This window comes from Phalacrocorax carbo, chromosome 8 (assembly GCF_963921805.1).
Source record: "Phalacrocorax carbo chromosome 8, bPhaCar2.1, whole genome shotgun sequence".
Classification (NCBI taxonomy): Eukaryota; Metazoa; Chordata; class Aves; order Suliformes; family Phalacrocoracidae; genus Phalacrocorax; species Phalacrocorax carbo.
Window position 1 is genome coordinate 30,173,787 of NC_087520.1, and position 26,831 is coordinate 30,200,617.

The following is a 26,831-nucleotide window of genomic DNA, read 5'->3' on the forward strand; positions in this document are numbered from 1 at the left end:
GCAAGCGCGTCTCACATTGGTTATGGAGAGGGAAGGGGCGCAGCTCGGGCGTGGCCCCAGCCATTTGAGGGCGGTGGCGGCGCAGCGTGGAGCCGAGGACCGGTGGGGGTGGGGGTGGGGGTGGGGGTGGGGGTGGGGGTGGGGGTGGGGGTGGGGGTGGGGGTGGGGGTGGGGGTGGGGGTGGGGGTGGGGGTGGGGGTGGGGGTGGGGGTGGGGGTGGGGGTGGGGGTGGGCTGGAGCCGCTTTGCGGTCCGTGAGGTTCATGGGACTGACAGTGAGTTCTCTAGGGACTGAGGCTCTGTGTGCATTGTCGTCTGTTTTCAGCTAACTGATGCTGGAGGCTGCATTAATATTTTGTGGTTCAGTAAGTGTTCTGTGTTGCTGTCCTGTACAAGCCGCTGGCGAGAACTGCAGTGCTTTCTGTGGTGGGCTGGGGTATGGTTTCTTTCCTGTTGTGGTGTGTGGGCAGATCATTAATTGTGTAAAAAAGCTTTCTTAAAGGAAACTCAAAAAGTAAAAATATTGTTTATGGTCATTTTGTTCTCATTGGTCTTAAATGTAATTTTAAAAAAATGTGTCCTTTAAAAAGTCTTAAGTTACTTTTGCTTTGGTGATGGGCTACTGAATGTAGATAACAGCATGGTATTGTCTTTAGAGTCTTTATGAGTCAAGCTTATTACAGTTTTGCCTAGCTCCTTTATATCTGAATTTGTTGATGTGCAGATCTGCTAATCTGTTTTATCTTGCTCTAGCCTTTAGGTTTACTTCTGAACAGATACAGTTATCTTAAAATTGTTTTTATTCAAGCTTTCATGATTTGTGACACTTAAAAGCTGAACCTACATCAGGAAGAAAATTCCAGGAGCAGTAACCCTTGAGATACTTAAGTAAATTGTAATTCCTTTCCTGTTTGTAATGTAAAACTTCTTGAGCAGTTCAAAATACTTTTATTTCCCTGATTTTTTCCAAGTAGCTTTTACTCTCTTCTGTACAATCCTATTGACTGGAGACTAACTAAGGTAAGTGAGACAAGATGATGTAACTGTCCTCATACTACAACTATGACTTGAATAATCCATTTCTTAGGGTTAGTGCATCTATCCTTGATATCTTTTTCTGCCAACACCTGTGAAGCCTTAAAACTAACAACTTAAGCAAGAGGGCCTAGTGTACACTTGGATTGCTTCATACTGCAGAGGTCATTGGAAGACATGTGCTTTGTCAGCCTAGAATGATATCCCAAGTACCTCTTTTTGAGGTGCAAGGGGTGCATCTTTTTGGGTGTAGCGTCTTTGGTATCTATTTCTGGTTCTCATAGCTGTACTTTGAGCATAATGTGAGAGCATCTGTTAGCAGCATCTGCTATCAGAGATAATTAGGATGGGTCACTTGTTTTTTAGTTTGATTGCATTTCCAGCCTTCTCCTGCTCATTTTCCTCTAAACATTGCCTTCCTCTTGAGGAAACATGGTACTTCAGAGTCACTGTTAATGTTTAACGCTGTTAAAAACCAGTCTTTTTGAATTTATTAATCCTGTATTTTTAATAATCTGTTTATTGGAGTAACTACAGAAGTAATTTGAAGAGTATTATCCTAATTTACATTTAATGATATGAGAATAGTGTTTAGTGCTTTATATTCCTTTTCTAAGTAGATTTTTGGAAGCTTAAAATCTTATCAAGAATGTGTCCTTTTTTCTTCATTCCCTCTCATTTTCCCAGCGAAGTGTTACTTATCCACAGAACTACTGGGATATTTTATGGGGAGACCATATTCAGGACTTCTTAGTTTAGACAACAAAAAAATGCTGGTCAGAAAAATTTTTGAGCAGGCACACCTAGAGCAGGGGGCACAGGACTGCGACCAGGTGGGTTTTGAATGTTTCCCGGGAAGGAGACTCCACAACCTCTCCGGGCAGCCCCTTCCAGTGCTCCATCACCCTCACAGTAAAAAAGTTTTTCCTCATATTCAGGTGGAACTTCCTGTATTCCAACATGTGCCCCATGTCCTGTCACTGGGCACCACTGAAGAGAGTCTCGTCCCACCCTCTTGACACCCACCCTTCAGTTATTTAGAAGTATTGATAAGATCCCCCCTCAGCCTTCTCTTGTCCAGGCTGAACAAACCCAGGTCTCTCAGCCTTTCCTCATAAGAGAGAGGCTCCAGTCCACTGATCATCTTGGTAGCTCTCAGTTGGACTTGCTCAAGCATTTCCCTGTCCTTCAATACATGGATATAAAATGTACTTCAAATACATAGGTATTAAAAAAGTAGGGATGTAATATAAGGCTTTCTCTCACCCAATCTGTCTTGTCTGCTTACCAAAGGTCTTGCAGGTGCTTACAATCCAAAGTATGAGAGTGGTTTTCGAAACAGGATACTTTAATTTCAAGAGCAAAATGACCTTAGTAAGAGATATACTCACTTCAGCAATTTAGCTGGCTAGTCCACAGATGTCCGATGTAGGTGGTGTGCTGAAGTAATTTCTCCATGGGGTTTTTCTGAAGTGTAGCTAATGATTTTGGCAGTTGTTTTAAATATTCTCATTTTGATTAAGTCTTTAGATTTGTAAGTGAAAAGTTTCTATGCTGAAGAAGGTAGCCTTCTAAAGAAGGCTAAATTATTTAAAATCTGAGGTTGAAACATAGTACCAGGCTTATGTGCCTTTTACCCTTCTAGGAAAGCACAAAATAGATTTCAACAGAGATTTCTCCATAGCTTTGAAGAGCTATTTGGGCAGCAATATGAGTGATAGTCAGGGAAAGAAGGTTCAAGATACCAGTACTCCTAAAACGGTAAGAATTGTAGCTAGCTCCTATCCCTTCTTAGAGCATGTGCTTTCATCTCTTGTTGACTGAAGTTCATGATATCCATTTGTGACCCTTCAAGGTCTAGTGGTGGTAGCCTTAAATCATTATAGAAAAATCGTAACTCCTTGGTTGTCTTTAGGAGGTACCACTCTTTGGATCTGGGATTCAGGTTGAGGCTTGAATTGCTGAATGATGCTCACAAGAATTGTGGTGCAGATTGTTGAATAAGCATTTTTCTACTTTGTGGTCTCTGGAAGCTGATAATGATTCATTCTTCGTGCAGTAAAAAGGCTGTCATGGCCAGTAGGATAAAAAGTACCATGTCCCAGGGAAAGCTGGCAGCACACTTGGGAACATGCATTGCATTCAGATATGTGGCTGCAATCCAGCAAATGCCTGAAATGTTGGAGTATGGCAGGAGCCCATTACTGAGGAGTTTGCATTACAGGCCACACTAGGATTAGGTGAAGGTAATCTCTGGTCTGGTTTTCTACTGCAGCATTTTTGTGTATCACTAGGGGTTTCTTGGGTTCCCAGTAGACCAGGTAGATGTTTATCACAGGCCATTATGCTAGAACTTCAGTGAAGGCAGATACTTTAAGAATTCATGTTGCTTACAATAGATTCCTGTGGTGGAGGGGGGAAAGGTTTTGACAATGAGACCCATATTTCCATTGGCTGTATGGGAAAATCTGCCCAATAAAAGGGGACTGGGATAATAGAAGCTGAGTGTAGGAATGTGAGAAATAAATTTAATCCCTGGTAGAACTCGATGGCAAAAATATATAGGTACTTCCCTTCACAGTAGAGAAGAATATTTATGTAAGAGCTTTCTGCCACTATCTAAAGAAATTGTTAATCCCATGATATCTAGGACAAGTTAATGAATGTGTGAATGTTGTCGCATGTGGGAAGAACAATTGCTAATTGAATTGCAGGATCACTTATGGATTTACCTGTACTCAGTCTGTGAATTCTTCCAAGAAGGTACAAGAGGGATATTGCTTGATTAACTACCTATTTTTTTTGCACAGGTAAGTTAGTGAGCAATAGACCTAGAACTATGTTCATTGCTTTATTCCTATGTTAAGATTGCTAGGAAGATTGTGAAGGCTAATAATTCCTGAGAAATATTTATCAGAATGTGACAATTGTTTTTCCTGGTGTTTTTGCCTCTTAATTTGTTTTGACAAGGTCATGCCAATAGAATGCTGTATGTCCATGTTCAGCTTTTTAAAAATTCAGCCAGTCCTTGAAATGAGCAGAAATGGAAGGTGTGGATTACAATAGGTAGTACATGGTCTGTATTACTACCACATTTGCACCAAAGCAAAATTCCAATTGATTTGTTTTACAGCATCATCTTTTCTGGCAGTTGGTTGGCTTGTCTGACACTGAGGCTGTAGAGCAGGCTGTCACAGCAGGGCTCCAGCTCATGCGTGTCCGTTTATTTGGGGAGGGGCTGTGAGACATGATATGTGACTGGGAACTAGGAGCTAGAAATGGTTTGTGTTTGAGAATTAGTGGTGTGAAAATACCACACTTTCCTCAAGAGAGGAGAACGAATGCTTGCCCACAAATATCTTGATGTACAAAACATCCTGTGAGGAAGAGCTGTACGTGTATGTTGTGGTTTAGCCGGCAGCTCAGCCCCACACAGTTGCTCACTCACTCCCCCACCAATAGATGGGGGAAAGAATCAGAAGGGTAACGCTCATGGGTTGGGATAAGAACAGTTTAATAATTAAAATTAAAAGAAACCACAACAGAAATGCAATGTAAAGGAGAACAACGAGAGGTGTGAAACCCGGGAGGGGTGAGGGGAACTACCTGCCAAAACAAACAGCATGCGGCGCAGCTGCTCACCGCCCGCTGACCTGATGCTGTGCCTCCTCCGAGCTGCAAACTGCCCCGCATGTGTCATGGTGTCACATGGTATGGAATGAACCTGCCATTGGCCAGTCGGGGTCAGCCACCCCCACCATGGCCCTGCCCCTCCCAGCCCCCTGCCATGTGGCAGAGCTGGGAAGGTAGCCGACCCCCCACGGTGAGGAGAATTAACCCCTTCTCAGCCAAAACCAGCACATTCTCCACCCCTTATTCCATGCCATTTACACCATGCCCAGGTCCCATATCATCCAAGACAACCTTACCAACCACCACCCCTCCCCTTCCCATCCTTTAACATAATACACAGACATCATTCCCTTAGTTCATGGACCTTCCCTGTAAAATGTCCATTAAAATGTCCACTGAGTTCACCCAGTCCATGACTCTGGGCTCCATCTGTCGTATCAGTCTTTCAGGGTGGGAGAGATGGTGTGTGTGGCATTGGGTTGCTGCATACCGAGTCAGTCATCGTTCCATCACTGCTGCACTTTGCTTGTTTCACAGTTTATCTTCCATGGATTGGGAGGCTCGTACTCTGATATCATTGATACAACACAGAGGTGACACACAATATTATATAGCAGTTTGCATTGTGCCATTCAGTTTATTGACTGTTTTTGCCCAAAATCAAATCCCCTTGAGGCGCACATCGGATTTCTCCATCCTCCCGCATCACCCACCAAGTGCACCCAGGTCCTCGAGCAAAAGCAATCCCATGAATGGGTTTGCCTTTGCCTGAGGTGGGAATGACCCAGACTGTTTTGCCCAGCATACTTTTTGTGTGCACTACAGGGACTCTATCCCCTTCAACAGTATGTAGGGTTTCTGACTGGGCAGGACCAGCTCGATTGGCAGACCCCCTCATGTTGACTAACCACGTGGCTTTTGCTAAACGTGTATCCCAGTGCTTGAATGTTCCACCCCCACATTGCTCTCAGTGTAGTTTTTAACAGTCCATCGTACTGTTCAATTTTCCCAGAGGCTGGTGCGTGATAGGGGATGTGATACACCCACTCAATGCCATGCTCTTTGGCCCAGGTGTCTATGAGGTTATTCCAGAAATAAGTCCCATTGTCTGACTCAGTTCTCTCTGGAGTACCATGTCGCCACAGGACTTGTTTTTCGAGACCCAGGATAGTGTTCCGGGCAGTGGCGTGGGGGATAGGATATGTTTCCAGCCAGCCGGTGGTTGTTTCTACCATTGCAAGTACATGGCGCTTGCCTTGACAGGTTTGTGGGAATGTGATATAGCCAATTTGCCAGGCCTCCCCATATTTATATTTCAGCCATTGTCCTCCATACCACAGAGGCTTTACCCACTTCGCTTGCTTGATTGCAGCGCATGTTTCACATTCGTGGATAGCCTGTGCAATAACATCCATGGTCAAGTCCACCCCTCGATCACGAGCCCACCTGTATGTTGCATCCCTCCCTTGATGGCCTGAGGTGTCATGGGTCCATCGAGCTAGAAATAGTTCACCCTTATGGTGCCAGTCGAGATCCACCTCAGCCACTTCAACCTTGGCAGCCTGATCTACCTGCTGGTTGTTTCGATGTTCTTCAGTGGCCCGACTCTTGGGCACGTGAGCATCCACATGACATACCTTTACAACCAGGTTCTTTACCCGGGCAGCAATATCTTGCCACAATGTGGTGGCCCAGATGGTTTAACCTCTATGCTGCCACTTGCTTTGCTTCCGCTGCTGCAGCCAGCCGCACAGGGCATTTGCCACCATCCAGGCATCAGTATAGAGATAGAGCACTGGCCACTTTTCCCATTCAGCAATGTCTAAGGCCAGCTGGATGGCCTTTACCTCTGCAAACTGGCTCGATTCACCTTCTCCTTCAGCAGTTTCTGCCACTTGTCGTGTAGGACGCCATACAGCAGCCTTCCATCTCCGGTGCTTTCCCACAAGGCGACAGGACCCATCAGTGAACAGGGCATATCGCTTCTCATCTTCTGGCAGTTTGTTATACAGTGGGGCTTCTTCAGCACGTGTCACCTCCTCCTCTGGTGATATTCCAAAATCTTTGCCTTCTGGCCAGTCCATAATCACTTCCAAGATTCCTGGGCGACTGGGGTTTCCTACTCGAGCCCACTGAGTGCTAAGTGCAACCCATTTACTCCATGTAGCATCAGTTGCATGGTGTGTAGAGGGGATGTTTCCTTTGAACATCCAGCTCAGCACTGGAAGTCGGGGTGCAAGGAGCAGCTGTGCCTCAGTACCAATTACTTCTGAAGCAGCTCGGACCCCTTCATATGCTGCCAATATCTCTTTTTCTGTTGGAGTATAGCGGGCTTCAGACCCTCTGTATCCCCGACTCCAAAACCCTAGGGGTCAACCTTGGGTCTCCCCTGGTGCTTTCTGCCAGAGGCTCCAGGTAGGGCCATTCTCCCCGGCTGCGGTGTAGAGCACAATTTTTACATCTTGTCCTGCCCGGACTGGCCCAAGGCCTACTGCATGAACTATTTCCTGTTTAATCTGTTCAAAGGCTTGTCGTTGCTCAGGGCCCCATTTGAAATCCTTCTTTTTCCAGGTCACTTGATAGAGAGGGCTTACGATCAGACTGTAGTGTGGAATATGCATTCTCCAAAAACCCACAACGCCCAAGAAAGCTTGTGTTTCCTTTTTGCTAGTTGGTGGAGACATGGCTGCTATTTTGTTGATCACATCCATTGGGATCTGATGACATCCATCTTGCCATTTGATTCCTAAGAACTGGATTTCTTGTGCGGGTCCCTTCATCTTACTTTGTTTTATGGCAAAGCCAGCCTTCAGAAGGATTTGGACTATTTTCTCTCCTTTCTCAAAAACTGCTGCTGCTGTGTTGTCCTACACGATGATGTCATCAATGTATTGAAGGTGCTCTGGAGCTTCTCCCTGTTCCAGTGCAGTCTGAATCAGTCCATGGCAAATGGTAGGACTGTGTTTCCACCCCTGGGGCAGTCAATTCCAGGTGTACTGGACACCCCTCCAAGTGAAAGCAAACTGTGGCCTGCACTCTGCTGCCAGAGGGATTGAGAAGAATGCATTAGCAATATCAGTTGTGGCATACCACTTGGCTGCCTTGGACTCCAGTTCATACTGAAGTTCTGGCATGTCTGGCACAGCAGCACTCAATGGTGGAGTGACTTCATTCAGGCCACGATAGTCTACTGTTAGCCTCCACTCTCCATTAGACTTCCGTGCTGGCCACATGGGACTGTTAAAGGGTGAGTGGGTCTTACTGATGACTCCTTGCCTCTTTAGTTGGTAAATGAGCTCATGGATGGGAATCAGAGAGTCTCAGTTGGTGCGATATTGCCGCTGGTGCACTGTTGTGGTGGTGATTGGCACCTGTTGTTCTTTGACCTTCAGCAACCCCACAACAGAAGGGTCCTTCGAGAGGCCAGGCAAGGTAGACAGCTGTTTAATTTCCTCTGTCTCCAAGGCAGCTACACCAAAAGCCCACCTGTACCCTTTTGGGTCCTTGAAACACCCTCTCCTGAGGTAGTCTATGCCCAGGATGCACGGAGCCCCTGGGCCAGTCACAATGGGGTGCTTTTGCCACTCATTCCTGGTTAGGCTGACTTCGGCCTCCAATACAGTTACCTTTTGGGATCCCCCTGTCACTCCAGCAATGCTGATGGGTTCTGCCCCTATATAGTTTGATGGCATTAAGGTGCACTGTGCACCGGTGTCCACTAAAGCTTTATACTCCTCTGGGTCAGACGTGCCAGGCTATCGGATCCACACAGTCCAGTAAGCCCGGTTATCCCTTTCCTCCATGTGGCTGGAGGCAAGGCCCCTCTAATCTTGATCATGGCAGTCACAACTCACTTCCTGTAAATGTGAATCAAGAGTCCCTCTATTACGCTTAGAAATAAAATCAGCACTTTTGCTCCTCTGTCTGGGGACTGGATCACTGGAAATTGGAGCAGCAGCTTTCCTGGAAGAGCCTCCCTGAGTGACTGTTCTTCCTTGCAGTTCATGCACTCGTGCCTGTAGGGTCGAGGTAGGCTTGCCATCCTACCTCATCATGTCCTCTCCGTGGTCACGCAGGTAGAACCATAGGGTGGCCCATGGTGTGTATCCCCTCCTTTGAGCCAAAGGACGCTTATTCCTAACAGCTGAGACACTACTCTGTAGAGGTGGGGAGCAGGACATACCTTCTTTGAGTTGCTGGACCTCTTGGGATAGTTTCTCCACAGCAGAGCCTAGCAAGGAAGAGATATTTGTTTTGTAATCCCAGAGTCTATCAATCACCTCCGCCACCGTTGGTGTCTCGTCATCTTTCCAGGACATTACTGCCAATGAGTTTGCAAGCGAAGATGGTGTGCTCTGTACAAACTTCCGCCACATGGGTCGTGTGCACTCAGCTTCATCTGGATCTTTGGATGACCGTTGATCGTCCCGGTCACCATAAATCACCTCAAGCACAGCTAATTCCCTTAGACACTGGATGCCTTTCTCTATGGTTGTCCATTTTCCTGGGCGATATGTAATATCTTCTTTAAAGGAATACCCTTCCTTCACTCCAGACAGGAGTAGCCTCCAGAGGCTGAGGGCTTGTGGTTTCTTCCCCAATTGCTTTGTCAACGCCCCCTTCCCCAGAAAGGGATCCCAGTTGTTTGGCTTCTTTTCCCTCTAATTCCAGGCTACTGGCCCCATTATCCCAGCATCAGAGCTGCCAGGTCACAATGTGCTCACCTGAATGACGGCTGAAATCTTTTCGCATATCTCGCAACTCACCCAAGGACAGGGATCAGGTGGTCTCTTATGACTTCTTCCTCCTCTCCCTGTGACTGCCCTGCTTTTTCATCATCCCATTCTAAACGAGTTGACGTCCGTTTCCAATAGTTCATCTTGTGTATGGGGCAACTGATACTGGCACAGGTTGATTATCTGAGCCAGCTCCAGTACTTGTCGTGAGGGTTTGAGAGGCCGCAGTGCCAGTCACTTTGCCTTTCAATCCAGAGACCTTCTCTTCCCCTTGGGAGCACTGAATACTGTTGAGCAGGGCTCGGTACGCATGGGCCAGGCCCCAGCACATTACAGTTATCTGTGTCTCTCTGGAGTTCCCAGCGTAACAACATACTTTCTCCAAATATTCTACTAGTTTTTCAGGATTCTGCACTTGTTCAGGGGTGAAACTCCAAAACACTGGGGGTGCCCACTGCCCTAGGTATTTGCCCATGCTATCCCACATGCCCTGCCACTCGTAACTATCAAGCCTTGGGGATATTTCTGGGTGATATTCTTAAGTTGCTTAGTCAAAACCAAAACAACATGCCCAAAAACTAACAAGTGCACCTTAACCACCCAAGGATGTTCAAGATACAAAAACGTTGTTGTAGTAGAGGCAGAGACATCATAGAAGAAAGTTGCAAAGATACTATTCTGTATTTCCTCCATATAAAGTCTCTCAGAGGAGGAGGTATAATTGTTAATTGCCTCAACGAGGTGGTATCCAAAGTACAGTAACTGTTTCAGCAAAAACCCCAAATACCAGATAAAGCTGAAAACGAGTGTTTGTATAACAAATCTCGTAGGCAAAACGTTACTAATCACAGCAGAACACAGCAGACTAAACAAACCAACACTAGACCCGCAGCTGTTATTATCTCCAACCCTTGAGCCTCACGTTGGGCACCAAAAAAGACTTGTGGTTTAGCCAGCAGCTCAGCCCCACACAGTCGCTCACTCACTCCCCCACCGGTGGGATAGGGGAAAGAATCAGAAGGGTAATGCTCATGGGTTGGGATAAGAACAGTTTAATAATTAAACTTAAAAGAAACAACAACAGAAATGCAACGTAAAGGAGAACAACGAGAGGCGCAAAACCTCCGGGGGGGGGGGGTGGAGGGGTGGGAATGAACCGCTGAAACAAACCACACGCAACGTAGCCACTGCCAAGTGGCAGACTGCCCCCCCCTTAATATACTGGTCATGATGCCACATGGTATGGAATGAACCTGCCATTGGCCAGTCGGGGTCAGCCGCCCCCACCATGGCCCTGCCCCTCCCAGCCCACGGCCTCGTGGTAGAGGGTGGGGAGTTGGGAAGGTAGCCGACCCCCCACGGTGAGGAGAATTAACCCCTTCTCAGCCAAAACTAGCACAGTGTATTTTACAGATCAAAAAAAATTGGATGTTGGAGATAGGCAGCTCATTTCTGATGACCCCTACACTGGGTTGTGTCCAGTGTAGGTATTTTTTCAACATAGCTCTTAAGGTATTTAGGAAAGGTGTTCTGTAACACAGCTGAAAAATGTTTCAATTTAGCCCCTAGTGTCTGGCTATAGCAAAAAAAAAAGCAGTGTGGTGGCTTTTCCTAGTCTCTCACTGCTTTCCCTTGGAGTGAGATTTGAGTCCCAGCATCAAAATGGGAGAAAGTTCACGACAGAATTGGAAAAAAATAATTCTCTGTGGGTTGGAATAGGAGGATGGGCTGTTCTCAGTAGATTAATTCTGAGAAGTCTGCAGCCAAGTTTAATCATGTTTCTTATGCCTTCTTGCATGTCTGCAACAAACTTCCTCAGGGGAAAAAGAAAAGGGTGGGAAAAATCCCTTGCTTCAAAGAACTGTTTTTATAATTTTTGACAGTATTGTTAAATGGTGAAGTAGTGAAGACTTGGTGATGTTCTAATACTGCTTTGCAGTCTGCTGTTGTTTAACTGATTTTTCACTTGGTTGCAGGTGACTGCACCAGGGATGATTGTCAAGAGGAGGTATACCTGCAGTTTTACCAACAGATGCAGAAAGAATGAAACACCTTCTGACTGTCATTGTTGCCATCAGCAAGGAGCAAAAGTAGGTCTCTTAAGATTTTTTCAGCTAATTCTGTTACAGAGATGGTAATTACATAGATAAGTGTAACCCAGTTCAGAAATGTGACCCTGCAAATATGTAGATAATGTTTGAAGATCATGCCTCTATAATGTTTCTGGATCTCCTTAATACTTCTAATTAGTCCTAAGATTTCTTATGCATCTGCCAGGCTTTGGAGCATGACAGCCATGAGGGACCTGACAACGTTCTTAATAAAATTGACTTAAAATTATATATAGTTATTTTTATATATTTTAATTATGTAAATAGTTGTAAATGTATAAAAATATTTTTTATATCCTTAACATATAAAAATTAAGTGTGATCTTAATCCACTCATAATTTCTCTTTTCTGTTTTAAAGGCCACCTTGCAGAATTTGTTTGGATTTTGTGGTCTCTTAATCTAGACATACTACAAGTGGTTTTGGATACTACTTCTGCATGAGTAATCTTTGCAGGTTTTGGTGCATGCCAGGTATCTTTCTAGTGTGAAAGATTAATTCACAGTTGCCAACAGAAGGAAAAATGGAAGTTGGCTATATAAAAAGGACTTTCAAGTGTACAGAACTTCATTTTGTCTAGTGTCTGGTTCTTATACCTCAAGCAAAACTGGAAGCACACTTTGGAAAAATGAATTCTTAGAGTAACATTCTGTTAAACAGAAGGCAAACTTTTATCACAAATGTGTCTAATCCTGTAAAAGAGTTCATTTTCATTATATTGCTGTTTATCTTCTGGAGGTCTGCTGGGTCAACTTGAATATGGAGATCTTAACCACTCAGATACACAGGACTTATTCTTCTTGTAAGAGGACTATCTGGAGAACTAGAAATCTAAACCATAGCTCCTTTGAATTCCTTATTGCTGCTTTGATAATCTAACTTTCATTTTTCTCTTCCCATAGCAAAGTGTTTTATACCAAATTTGTTATTGGTATCACTTTCTGATATGCTTAATCCATTTTAAACTTATAGGACATGTAGACCATATATTCTGCTTTCACACATCTTCTAATAACAGAATCAACAAAATTATTTTAAGCTGAGACAGTTGCTTTTCTTTGTATTGAATTCTGGTGCTGTAAATGCAATACTTAATTCCCTTCCTCCTCACTGACCTCCACTGAGATATGCCCTTCTGATACTTAGGTAGGATTGGGAATACACCAGAGATCTTCTGGTTCAGTTCATGGGGTGTTGCAGAAGTGTAGTGCTACATAATCTCTTTAAATGTGCGATGGAAATTCTCTGCCACTATCATGGTTTAGTGCTCTATTGAAATGTTTAGTCAGTAGCAGAGAAACTTTAAATCCATATAGGAAGGACTACAGCTGCTTCAGCTGGGTTGATTAATGTGCCTGAAATGCAAAGATCATGTGGGATAATCAGAGCAGGCTGTAAAGTGACTTCTAATTTTTTGAAACAATTAAAAATAATGAAGTAAAAAAATTAAAATAATTTAAAATAATATGTGCTGCTCAAGTTTATACTAACAAACAAGGAAGGGCTAGTTGAGGATGCGAGAGTTGGGGGTAGTCTTTGCTCCAGTGAGGTGCTGGAGTTCAGGATCCTGCATGACAGAAGCAGGGTGACAAGTAGGATTACGAACCTGGACTTCAAAAGGGCCAACATTGGCCTCTTCAAAGACCTGCTAGGAGGAATCCCATGGGCTAGGGCTCTGGAAGGCAGAGGGGTCCAAGAGAGCTGGTCAGTATCCAAGGACCACTTCCTCTGAGCTCAACATTGGTGCATCCCTAGGAGGAATAAGTCAGGCAGAGGAGCTGGGAGAAGCACATGGATGAGCAAAGAGCTTCTAGAGAAACTGGAATGGAAGAAGGAAGTTCACAGTATGTGGAAAAAGGGACTGGCCACTTGAGAGGAATATAGGAATGTTGTCAGGGTATGCAGAGATGTGATGAGGAAGGCCAAGGCCCACTTGGAATTAAATCTGACAAGGGATGTCAAGGATAACAAGAAGGGCCTCTTCAAATACATCAGCAGTAAAAGAAAGACTGGGGTTACAGTGGGCCCACTGTTGAATGAGGAAGGGGCCCTGGTGATGTAGAGAAGGCAGAGTTACTGAATGCCACCTTTGCTTCAGTCTTCACTGCTAAGGCTGGCCCTCAGGGATCCCAGCCCCCAGGGGAGAGCAAGGAAGTCTGGAGAAAGGAGGACTTGCCCTTGGTTGAGGAGGATTGGGTTAGAGGTTACCTAGGCAAACTGGATCCTTGCAAATCCATGGTCCCCAATGGGATGCACCCATGAGTGCTGAAGGAGCTGGAGGATGTTCTTTCCAAGCCACTCTCCGTAATCTTTGAAAGGTCGCAGAGGACAGGAGAGGTGCCCAAGGACTGGAGGAAAGCAAATGTCACTCCAATCTTCAAAAAGGGCAAGAAGGAGGACCTGGGAAACTATAGGCCAGTCAGCCTCACCTCCACCTCTGGAAAGGTGATGGAGCAGTTCATCCTGGAAGTCGTCTCCAGGCATGTAGAGGACAAGAAGTTTATCAGAAATAGTCAACATGGATTCACCAAGGGAAGATCATGCTTGACCAACCTGATAGCCTTCTATGATGGTGTGACTGGCTGGGTAGACAAAGGGAGAGCAGCGGATGTGGTTTCTATCACCTTCAGTAAGGCTTTTGACACCGTCTCCAATAATATCCCCATAGGTAAGCTTAGGAAGTGTGGGTTAGATGAGTGGACAGTGAGGTGGATTGAGAACTGGCTGAACAACAGAGCTCAGAGGGTCATGATCAATGGGGCACAGTCTGGTTGAAGGCCTTTCACTAGTGGTGTTCCCCAGGGGTCTGTGCTGGGTCCAGTCCTGTTCAACATATTCATTAATGACCTGGATGATGGGATAGAGTGTAACCTCAGCAAGTTTGCTGATAATATCAAGCTGGGAGGAGTGGCTGATACACCAGAAGGCTGTGCTGCCATCCAGCGAGACCTGGACAGGCTGGAGAGCTGGGCTGAGAGGAACCTCATTAAATTCAACAAGGGCAAGTGCAAAGTCCTGCCCCTGGGGAGGAACAACCCCATGCACTGGTACATGTTGGGGGCTGACCTACTGGAAAGCGGCTCTGTTAAGAAGGACCTGGGAGTGCTGGTGGACAGCAAGTTGACCCTGAGACACCAGTGTACCCTTGTGGCCAAGGCAGCCAACAGTACCCTGGGGTGCAGTAAAAGGAGTGTGGCCAGCAGGTTGAGGGTGGTTATCCTCCCCCTCTACTCTGCCCTAATGAGACCATATTTGGGGTGCTGTGTCCAGTTTTGGGCTCCCCAGTTTAAGAATGACAGGAACTGCTTGAGCAAGTTCAACTGAGAGCTACCAAGATGATCAGTGGACTGGAGCCTCTCTCTTATGAGGAAAGGCTGAGAGACCTGGGTTTGTTCAGCCTGGACAAGAGAAGGCTGAGGGGGGATCTTATCAATACTTCTAAATAACTGAAGGGTGGGTGTCAAGAGGGTGGGACGAGACTCTCTTCAGTGGTGCCCAGTGACAGGACATGGGGCACATGTTGGAATACAGGAAGTTCCACCTGAATATGAGGAAAAACTTTTTTACTGTGAGGGTGATGGAGCACTGGAAGGGGCTGCCCGGAGAGGTTGTGGAGTCTCCTTCCCGGGAAACATTCAAAACCTACCTGGACACGGTCTTGTGCCCCCACTCTAGGTGTGCCTGCTCAAGGAGGGGGCTTGGATGAGATGATCTCCAGAGGTCCCTTCCACCTCCTACCATTCTGTGATAACTGAAGCTGACAAATCAATTTGTTTTCAGGTGTTTTAAGCCCAAATATATTGCTTTAATATGTGAATGAAACACTTTTAGAACTGTTTAAAAAAGTGCTACAGTATATGAAAAATAAGCCATAGATCTTCCTTGATTTTCTGCTGTCCCACTGGTAACTTCAGGATCAGTGTTAGCAAGCTTTTTTTTTTCTTGGTGGTGGAGCAAATGGAGCTTGTGACTTTCATCTCTCCATATTGCTGTCAGTAAGTGTGATCTTCCAAGTCTAAAAGACTAAAATCAAGATATCAGTAAAAATCTTAAAAGATAATGTTTAACATCTATGCTGAGAACATATGGATCACTACTCTTAATTTTTGTGCCCTCTATCTCCAGTATTTTTTTTAAAAAAAACAGGCTACTAACAACATTACACTAATGCTGGTCTAATAGTTCATAATTGACTATGTTCTTTTCAGTTGTATATTTCCAGTATACTCGGATGATGAGAGAGAAACAAATGCTAAATATAAATAATTTCAATAGTTAGGGTATTTCATTCTCAAATCTAGCACTAAAACATGATCAAGCAGGAATCACTAGGTAAAAAACTTCCTTTTATGTATATTCCAGATTCCTACTATACTTTGACAAATTTAAAATTTTTCTGTGTGGCTTGAAGTGGAGATGACAGTTACTTCCTGATATTGTAGGAAGTGTATCTGATTAATGAAACACTGTTTTGTGGGGTATTTTAAACATCACAACACTGGACTTGATGGTTGTGGGTTCTGGTACATACAAGATGGCAACAGCAGCACAGCAATGGGAAACAATGACACAGACTTTATTTGTATATAACTAACTTCTCTTTTCTTCAAGGCAATATGCTAGAATTATAGAAAATCTGTTACAAGAACCTGGTCTTGTGGTGGAAATAATATACTTTACAGAAGTCCAATATCACACATGCACTCCAAGTTAAAAATGATGGGTTTTATATTCTTGAACATCCCAATGTAGCACTTTCCTCTTGTAATCATGCTTCATTATTCTATCAAAAGAAAGTTTAGCTTGTCTGGGAGATGTCACTTAAAATAGTCTTCATTCAGAACTGCAGTTTAAATTTCTTTCAACCTGTTCAAATTTTAAATGTTGATTCATTGCACTCCTTGGTAACAGAATTTGACCTAGTTAAAATGAGACACACTGAAAGAGTTTACTGAATTAGCTTCTAATAATTCATAATACATGAAGTGATTAAATATCTGTCCTGGATTGCTGCTTAAATAGCATAAAAGGTATGCACCACTCACGTAATAATTGACAGAATCACAGAATCACAGGTTGGAAGGGACCTCAGGGATCATCTAGTCCAACCTTTCTAGGAAGAGCAGAGTCTAAACAAGATGGCCCAGCACCCTGTCCAGACGACTCTTGAAGGTGTCCAACGCGGCCGAGTCAACCACTTCCCTGGGGAGATTATTCCAATGGTTGACTGTCCTCACTGTGAAAAATTTCCCTCTGGTGTCCAGTCGGAATCTCCCCAAGAGCAATTTGTGTCCCTTCCCCCTTGTCCTCTCCATGTGACTCCATGTAAAAAGGGAGTCTCCATCTTCTTTGTAGCTACCCCTTAAGTACTGGTACACGGTGATGAGATCCCCTCTGAGCCTCCTTTTCTCAAGGCTGAACAAACCCAGTTCTCCCAGCCTATCCTCATATGGCAGGCTTCCCAGTCCTTTGATCATCTTGGTGGCCCTTCTCTGGACCCCTTCCAGCCTGTCCACATCCTTTTTGTACAGCGGGGACCAGAACTGTACACAGTACTCCAGGTGTGGCCTGACAAGCACTGAGTAGAGTGGGATGATGACTTCTTTCTCTCTGCTGGCAATGCCCTTTTTGATGCAACCCAGCATCCTGTTGGCCTTCCTGGCTGCAGCAGCACACTGTTCGCTCATGTTGAGCTTTCTGTCCACCAGGACCCCCAGGTCCCTTTCCACAGAGCTGCTCTCCAGCCAGGTGGATCCCATTCTGTACTGCACTCCTGGATTATGTTTTCCCAGGTGCATGACCTTACATTTTTCCTTGTTGAACTTCATAAGGTTCTTGCTGGCCCACTCTTCCAGCCTATCCAGATCTCCCTGCAGAGCAGCTCTCCCTTCTGGAGTGCCTACTTCCCCACTCAACTTGGTGTCATCAGCAAACTTCTTCAGGCTACACTTGATGCCATTATCCAGATCACTTATAAAGATGTTGAATAACATTGGGCCCAATATCGATCCCTGGGGGACTCCACTTGTGACAGGTTGCCAGTTTGAGAAAGAGCTATTTACCACCACCCTTCGGGTGCAGCCTGTCAGCCAGTTCCCCACCCACTGCACAGACCACTTGTCTAGGCCATAACACATCAATTTCTCCAGGAGGAGACTATGGGGGACTGTGTCAAAGGCCTTGAAGAAGTCCAGGTAAACAATGTCCACCACCCGCCCCATGTCAACCAGGCCAGTCACTTTGTCATAGAAGGCCACCAGGTTTGTCAAGCACAATCTGCCTTTAGTGAAGCCGTGTTGGCTTTTCCCAATTGCATGCTTCATTTGACTTGTGATGGCCCCCAGGAGGATTCGTTCCGTAACTTTCCCAGGGACTGAAGTAAGGCTGATGGGCCTATAGTTACCCGGATCCTCCCTCGAGCCCTTCTTGTAGATAGGGGTAATATTTGCCTTCCTTCAGTCCTCTGGGACATCCCCCATTCTCCATGACTTCTCAAAGATTATGGAGAGCGGCCTTGCGATGATGTCAGCCAGCTCTCTCAACACCCTTGGGTGGATGGCATCAGGGCCCATTGATTTGTGGGGGTCAAGCTCCTGTAGTAGTTCATATACTAACTCTTCCTTCACCGATGGTGGGTCGGTGTTTGGTTCAATTGGCAATTTTGTTCCCAAAGCCTGGGACCCAACAGTGCTGGTAAAGACCGAGGTGAAGAAGATGTTGAGGACCTCTGCCTTTTCTGCATCATTGGTGATCAATTCTCCTTTTCTGTTTAACAGTTGGCCTATGTTTTCCTTCTTTTTCTGCTTATGGTTGACATGTCTGAAGAACCCTTTCTTGTTATTTTTTATGTCTACAGCCAGTTTCAATTCAAATTAATGTTAGGAAGTTTTAAAATTTTTATCTGTATTTATCCCAGAACTTTTAATTGTAAATTTACAAATTTTTACAAATTTTGCTTCATTTCTTTTATCAAGAACACAACAGTGTAAAGGCAGTTTCTTCTGGAGGGAATCTAACTGCCCTGTTCTCCAGTTAGCTAGAAAAAGTTCTGAAATTAATAAAAAATCTGTACTAATTCCTGTTATTTCAGGTGTAGGTGTTTGTGAAAGTCTTTGTATGGAATTGGGAATCTTTATCTCAGTTTTAGCTTTAGATCTTGAATGACCAATAATATTTTGATAGTGAGAAGGAGAAATTACAACTTTTCACTTACATTTCAAATGAAGTTTGTATACTGCTGCCAAATCAAAACTGACCTCTGAGGCTGCAAGAGGGCTGTATCAATACTGAACTGAAGGCTTTAGAAATCTCACTCAATTATGTTGCACAGACTTAACAGCTATATATAGCTTTTGGTAAGTATGTGAAGTAGATGAAAACACAAGGTTGATAAAGCCAGCTATCTCTTCTCTGTGGTGCATCATAACATGCCTGTGGAGGATGCACTGGCTCTTCTGGGTAAAGCTTTTGGGAATATATTTGCTGAGTGTGAGCAACAGGAGCGTACCAGGGTTTCACACAAGGCAGCTGATCTGGTAGACAACTGCCTAGCATGGGAGCTGTGAGATACGCAGTGTGCCTCTGGGCATTGGACATATTTCTGTCAAGTGCAAGGAAATACTTGGATTAGGTGGAGTTAAACTCAGTAAATGACTACGCAAAGACCAGAAAAGAGATGATTGAAGGTATTAATATTTTTTCCCACTGAAATACAACTTCAAGCATTTTTTAAATCTGATGTAAATAAGCTCAGGTACATTCTATGTAAATAATCTGTAAATAAATTATAAGCATAAGAGATCAAAAGTTCATGTATAATATGCCAGTGTGTATATTAATGGGCATGTGTATTCTAAAGTAGAGTGCATATATTCTTCACAGAACTGGATATGTTATAAGCACATAGACACAAGTCCCCTAATGGGCAATTACTGTTACAGGTTATGGTTGCAAAGTGAGTATTTGATCACCTGCTAATGCTGTTGAGTATTTAAGTTTTAATAACACTGTATGCATAAATGGATTTGAGTTAGTGATATCCATCAGTCCATTAAGCAGAATGCAACTCTTGGTTTAACCTAATTCAGTAATATAATGGTATATGAACTTTTTTAATTAAAAAGTTTAGAGATGTTATGTTAGATTTTAAAAGAAAAGAAAAACTCAGCCACATATGTAAATTACAGACTTGGAATATCTGTCCCATTTTGATCTTAAGAGCTACTCCAAAGACAATTCTTAGATCCGCTTGTGATAAGGGGATAGTGAGATTCTTGCAAGCTTCTCCTTGTGCTCTTAATGTCTTTTGAAGAATTGCGTACCACTTTTGTTCATTTAAACTAAGGCTTGTTGAACAAACTCCTTTAACTGCTCCTTTAACTGAAGTTGAAGACGTGTCATGAGGATGCAAGGGCATGTACAAGCATTGCCAGCCACACCTTAAGTAAACCTCCACCTCTTGCACTGCCAAGCAGAATTGCTGTCTTAGGCCAGTCACCCCTTCCTCGGGTTAAACCTTCATTTGGGTGATAGACAGTCAGGGGCTCTTCTTCCAATACTGTTTCAGTTTTGTATTTCAAAGTAATTCATTCTGTTTTCATGACTGACTGGATCACTTGCCACAGTACATTCAGTCATGAAAGTAGAAGAAAACATAGTAGATACTACACTAGCTACAATCCAGTAGATGGGTGGGATGTGGAAAATCTGAACTTGCAAATATTTGGCAGTGATCAAATAATAGTTGAAAGTCTGGAACTCAGCCATGCTATTTTCAGACCAAACTTTATGTGAAAGAATAGGAGAGTAGGGGAGTATACTATTCTTTCTCTAAAAATCAATTTGTTCTAACATTATAAAAGCATAAAAATATAAAGCTCATCTTTCATGTCCTTAGTCTGAAATAAGATTCAACTACTGTCCTTGCATTTTTTTGAAGTTGGTATGGGTTGAGGTGAACACCTGACTATTTCAGAAAGACTTTTTTTCTTCCCATTGTGAACTTTTCCCATTCTACAAAGCTTTCTTTTTTAGTTACCAAGTTGGCTGCAATTCTTTTGAGTTACTGAAACTCATTGAAAGCCAAAAGGGCAGCTGAAATGGTGAAGGCGGTTCAGGTTTTAAACACGAATATTCTTGGGTGCATAGATTTAGAGCATGGTGCTTTGTGGTAAATTAAATACTGCTTTAATGGTTGAAATAAACAGGGAAGTCAGCAAAAATTGTGACACCTGCTTAATTGGATTATTTTCTTTTACTAAATGGTAGTGTAGAAAGAAACCACAGGTACACACACTCCTGACAGCTATCAATGTTAGTGCTCAGTCTGATTCTTGGAATGGATGCTAGGCACAAACTATATCAGAACTAGTGACCTACATTATGGACATGGATTAAATCCTTGCTTAGAACCAGACTCAGATGACATCTGTTTGTCATGACAAAACCTCAGAAACAAAATCTGGCTTTAATTTCCCATACCAATTGTACTTTATTTGTCAGTTTGCGTTTTAACTTGCTTGTGCAGGTTAACATTAATATCAGGGAGAGTTTTACTTCGCAGCTTGCTCATGCTAAGATTAGTAACACTGCAGGTCAGCGTGCTCTGTTAAATACATGCAGGGAGCTTATACTTGTAGCTCAGTGGTTGTACGTCTTTTAAGGTAGGGCACTATGACTGATAAAGGCTAAGGCATTTGTAGCTGCTGGTGTGTGGTGTCACTGCTTTGTCTGCAGTGCTTGTTTCTATACTTGTTTTCAGATAGGTAACTAGTGCTTCTTAAGCCTGGTGTTTTTAGACCCTCACAGTTGAGAGTGTGTCATCTGCAAATAAAAGTGGATTTTACTGTTGGCTTTAAAACAGTTGACAATAAAAACCAAAAACCATTTCCAATCAGGACTGTCAGATCAATGGATAATCTTCTTCCTCTTCTTTTAGCACCTGCTAAAGGATTTGGACTTCTGGGATATTCTTGACACCAGCCTGTGAAATGGCCACTGCTTGGAGGGACACTTGGCCTTTTGCCAATGCCAGGTGAGAGTGATAAAGCTCTATAGCTGTTTGGTTTAATAACTGTAAATTACTTCCAGTTAAAACCTTCCTGATGCCGACAATCATACATTTGTTCTGGCAGGAGAACTTTATTCCATTTAAATAATGAAAAAAAAAGCCATCTTCAAAGCCAGTCTTCGCCTGAAGGGTACTGTTTCTATATTGAAATACTTAGATACTGCTTTCTAAACCATACAAGTCCAGTGGGTTTCTTTGGCTTTTTCATAATAACCAGGGTGCTTACCACATAGATGCCTGTGAGGTTGTTACTGTAGTCATCCAAGAAAATGAAATGTTATTCACAGTAGAAACACAATAATGTAATTTATAATTGAAATTTTAAATACTCTTAAGTAGAAAAAATTATTAGATATTGCTGTAGATGTAAAATAAAAATAAGAATGCATAGTTCTTGATTTAAATCTTTTTTTTTTTTTAATGGGGAAAAGACAACTGGAGAAACAAACAAAAGCATGACTGGAAATAACTAATTTTCTTACATCACCATTTTAAAGTTCTCATTTTAAACTCTTCCAGGGTAGGGGGAAAAATAATTTTCTGCATCCCCATAGTTCACTGAGAGTAGATTTGAAAAGGTAAATCACAATCAGTTTAAATGAAGTACTTTGACTTTAGCTAAGCAGTCATGTGCCCTCCTTGCAGGTTTGCAGACCTTGAGAGGGAAATACCTTCTGGCCTGTAGGAAGGCTAGTTAGCTTTTCTGTAGGGCTTTGCCTTTGTTTTTTGTAGACATGTAGTGGCGGCGGGGAAGGAAAATGAGACACTGAAAACAATTTTCTCCACTAATTTAAAAGGGGATTAGGCCCATGGTGACTGATACCTGTTGCAGGTAATGGTTTCTGGTAATCTAGCTACAGTGCCTGTCAGAGCTGCTTTCTGTGCTTGTGAGCTGTTTGGTGTTGGCCAGTAAGTTAGCAGTTGTGTTAGAACAGAGGTTCTGGACTAGCCATGGTCTCAAGTGGAGGGAGAGGAGGGAAGGGGCTTAGAGTTAGCTTGAGCTTGTACTCAGTAGAAAGTCAACGCTTAGAGAGGAGCAGGCAAGTGACATTTCACATAGATTTGATTTGCATGTCAATTGTTGCTTTGAGTGTATTTTTCAGCCTTTTTAAGAAGTGAAGCATGATGGTTAAATGTGTGAGTAATTGGTGGTCCCTTTATCTTACAGACATATAAAATATAATATATAAAAATATACTTATGTGCTTCTCTAGTTGAGAAATGTAAGTGGATGTTTTTACTGCTTATTAGGCATACAGTGCTATGGAGAGTTACCCAAGAGTGCATGGCAGCTGGGAGCTGACATAATCTGAAAGGTGTTATCAGAACCATAAAAGATTATTAGAGGAATCATGGTTTCTTTTCATAGTTCTTCCTCTTGGCATGGGTTGATTCTCTTAAGGTTATAAAGAGGAGAGAACTTTTTTCTGTGTTCATGGCAGGTAGAGTAATAAGTAATTGCTGTAATTTGTAATAGAGATGATTTAGGTTATATGTGAGGAGGAAGTGTGTGGCCAGTTCATATTGAAACACATTGCCTGGAAGGAACAAGAACTGGTGAGGCACATGCCCATCAGTGGTAATACAGGTATACATGATTTTGCATCAGGTATTAGTACAGGACATATACTTTCATTTTAAATGTTCTGCAGCACAGTATTAGCTAGAGGATTATGTTAGCTTTACACTTGGCCCTTACAGGGCCTTCCAGTATGCAGGATACTTAAAAAGAATAGGATATTTTGCACTGAAGTGAGAAGTTAGATTACCTATTTGAGGACATGGAACGATCAAAAGCTTATAGCAAATAATTAGGTTTGAATACAGTAAAATGAAAAATTGAGATGGCAATTAGCCTTTCACTGATGGAAGAAGGGAATTGATTTTTAGATATAAGTAGGTGCGGGGAGGGTGACGGATACAGACACTGCAACTGTCTTACAGTATTTGTCATATTTTTGTCACAGCTGTTCATGTTAAACCAGTACAGCACCAATGGGGAGCTTAACTAAGAAGACACTGTTGACACCATTGGCAATAGTAGAAGTACTCTAACCACACCTGCATCGCATCTTCTGTCACACTCCAGCCTGTGAGAACTTCCGAAAAATTTAAGAAGGCTTTTGTATTAAAATAAATATTAATGAATATCTGTGTTGTACCTTTGTAATTTTAAATTAGAAGCTGCTAAACAGTCACAAAATAGTTACCTGGTTTATGCAGTTGTCACCAATTTCACCTTGTGGTTCAACTTCATCTGACTGTGGGCAGGTCTGGTCAGACCTGGACTTCAGTGGATGTTGGATGGGATGGATGGAGTTTTTCTAAATTCCTGGAAAGTCCCATCAGTTGTTTTTGCGTTTTACCTTATAGATAGATGAAGGTGAAGGGACTGACTTCAGCCTTCAACCAGAATTATTGGTGTTACTTGCTCACCTAACAACCGACAGCTTTGAAACAGTTTTATGTTGATCTCTTGAATATTGAATTTGCTTGGGTTTGGGGTTTTTTGTATTTTCAACTGTTTCTTTTCCATTATAACTTGAAGTTATAACAATGGGAAAATTAAGGAAAATATAGAAATAACTGTAGTTAAAAAAGCAGTCAAGTTACTTAATGTAAGGAACCACCTTAATCTGTAGTTACATACAAGCCAATCAAATACCAGATTTAAAAAATATTTTTAGCAGCCATTCTACTGAAATATCAAGTATACTTGAATTTAATACATGTTTATTATTATTAATACAATAAATACATTTAATACACCCTGCAAAAACAGTTAATATAGAAGATAAGTTATTGCTTATAGAGAGAACATAAAGAAACATTGCTAGAAACAGTTTTTCTTAAAAATTTTTGTGGATTTTTCCACCTTCTGAAAGAGGCAATTACTTTCATAGAGAAAATAGTTTAGATGTAATGAAGCACACATCAAGTTACTGAAAGTAACTTCTGTAATGCATTACATATGTCATAGGTACTACTTGCAACCATAATAGGCACAGTACTTTTGTAATGTCTTTAAAAATGTGAAGTAGTTTTTATTTTACACGTACCCATACCAGAAATATGACAGCTGCTTTTCATAATCGAAGGGGAACGTTTCTGCTGGTAGTGAATAGTGAAGAACTGACTAATCCGTGTGCTTATCAGTATATCAGAGTAATTACATAATTTTGTTCTTTCCTTTTGCAAGACAGGCTGTCTAATGCTTTCACTGTGGATTGTGTATTAGAGTACTTAGTCTAGAAGGTTACACAGTGACTTCAGTGTTGTTTTCCTGATAGTGCTTGCTTGACTTGCTTTATCATAACTTGTTGTCAGATGTGTTTTCATTATTGAATTTATTCATTCTATGAAGTAAATCAATTCATAAATTTAATTTTACCAGGAAACATTACCAACTGTAGATCTTAATTGAGCAAAATTTTCCTGCAGTGCAAACTGTGGAAAATAGTCCTGTGCTTGAGAACTAAGTGGTATCTTTCTAAAAGGCCTGCCAACTTAATTTTATCTTGGAGCTTTTTTCATTCACTTAATGCGTTAGCTAAAACCATTAGGAAACTAGCTGTCAGCCCAAGAGGAAGTTATATTATAACTTATTGTTTTTTAAGACTCTAATATCTGTTTTTAAAAATGTAAGTATGATTGCTGTGGTGATAGTGTAATGGTAGCGCCCACTTTGAATAGCAAACTAGTTCTCAAAATTATTGCAGCCCACCTAACTCCTACCTATGCATTTATTTGGTCGTTGATACTACAATGTCTGAGGGCTTCATTCACTTATAAACTACCCTGCCGGTGTCCATGCGAGATAGGAGATTGCCTAGGCTTTCCCAGGGGAACCTGGAAGCTTGTTTCAGAGCTCAGAATTGAACTAATTCTCTTGAGCCCCACAGTAGGTCCTTAATCACAAAATCATTCCCACTTCCCCCAAAGGGATTAAATGTAATAACTTTTATCATTTAAGAGCTTTTCTTTTTTAACACTTGAGGTTGAGGTTTTGAGGTGAACTTTGCTAAAGAGTTACCTGTCATGGTGTAAAATCTTTTTTCAAAGGCAGGCAGTAGGAAGTTGCAGTGCTGCTCTGGCACATGCAGGGGTTGATCAGGTCTTGCTGGCCCTGCAGTGGGCTCCAGCCATGAGTGGAGAGCTGGCATCTTGTATGCTTAAACACTAATCCCTCTGTGTTGTGGCGAAGGTGCTAAAACTAAATATCCTAAGGGAATAGAGTGAAAGAGGTATGTACCTGCACTGTGAAGAACAGAAGTGAGGCATGTAAAAAGGTAAAGGGGTGTTATGTTGCCATTTTAGCAGTCAGCTTGAGCCTCTGACTTCACATGTGAAAAGGAAATATAAGGGAGCTAATAAGGCAAAACCAGTTTCACCTGCATCTGGATACGAGTGGGGAATTTCTGTAGATGTTTAATTTTCAAGAGAATTAGGTTTAATTTAGTAGCCTTGCTGATGTGAAATTGGAGAAAAATAAACCCCAAAAGTTCTAAACTCAACATGTCTGTGCACAAAGGAAATTATGTTTGAAACTTCACTCATTTAAATACAGCAAAGAAACCAAACCAACCTATCCAAAACAACAACAACAAAAACACACCCTGAAACACAAAAACCCAAACTCAAGCTTTGCAGAACATTGTCAACTAAATTAATTGTAACCTCTGAAATTTTTTTCCTGAGGAAACTTCTGAGCAGCTTAGAGTAGTTTAGATACTTCTTTCTTTGACCTGCTACGTGCAAGCTCTTGGAAGTGGTCTTAAACTTTACTACAGACCAATAAAAATTCTTGTTCATCCTTCAATGAGGTGTTTGGGTAAGGTATACTCAATTTAAAATTGGTTAAAAAGGCCAATGGTCCTTAACAAATGTTCTTAACAAACAACTGTCCTTAACAAACAGTACTGGGGAGCATGCAACAACAGAGCGATGATGTGCTGCACTATATAGGTGAGTAAAGAAAAAGAAAAGGCAAATTGAACCTTGACCAGGTAAGTATTTAAGTCTTACTGCAGCCTGGGAGTTGAGACACAGTGTAGTGGAGACAGTTGTTCTGTCTCTGTTACCGAACTGCAGCAGTGTCCCAGGGCCAGCTGCTGTGCAGGTGAAGCGGGAGTCCCTCAGCAGGGGAGGGTGCTGCCTGCCCCTGCCATGCCATGCAGCACAGCCAGCAGGGGAGGTGCCCCCTCAAGCGTGGGAGTATCAGGGCTCCAGTGCAGTTAGGCTGCAGGTT

The 26,831-nt window shown here is 42.7% G+C and overlaps 1 long non-coding RNA gene across 5 annotated transcripts; it reads left to right on the forward strand.

Moving 5' to 3' along the window:
- The first annotated feature begins 40 nt into the window (after positions 1-40).
- On the forward strand, positions 41-26,466 carry LOC135314776 (uncharacterized). 5 transcript variants are annotated; one of them, XR_010374261.1, is made up of 5 exons: positions 41-102; positions 325-435; positions 11,380-11,493; positions 21,452-21,547; positions 23,551-26,466. It is a non-coding gene; the product is annotated as an uncharacterized LOC135314776 (long non-coding RNA). The 5 variants fall into 5 exon arrangements; XR_010374260.1 differs by lacking the exon at positions 41-102 and adding an exon at positions 2,680-2,795 and having other exon boundaries at positions 235-435; XR_010374263.1 differs by lacking the exon at positions 41-102 and adding an exon at positions 2,680-2,795 and having other exon boundaries at positions 235-364.
- The last annotated feature ends 365 nt before the right edge of the window (positions 26,467-26,831 follow it).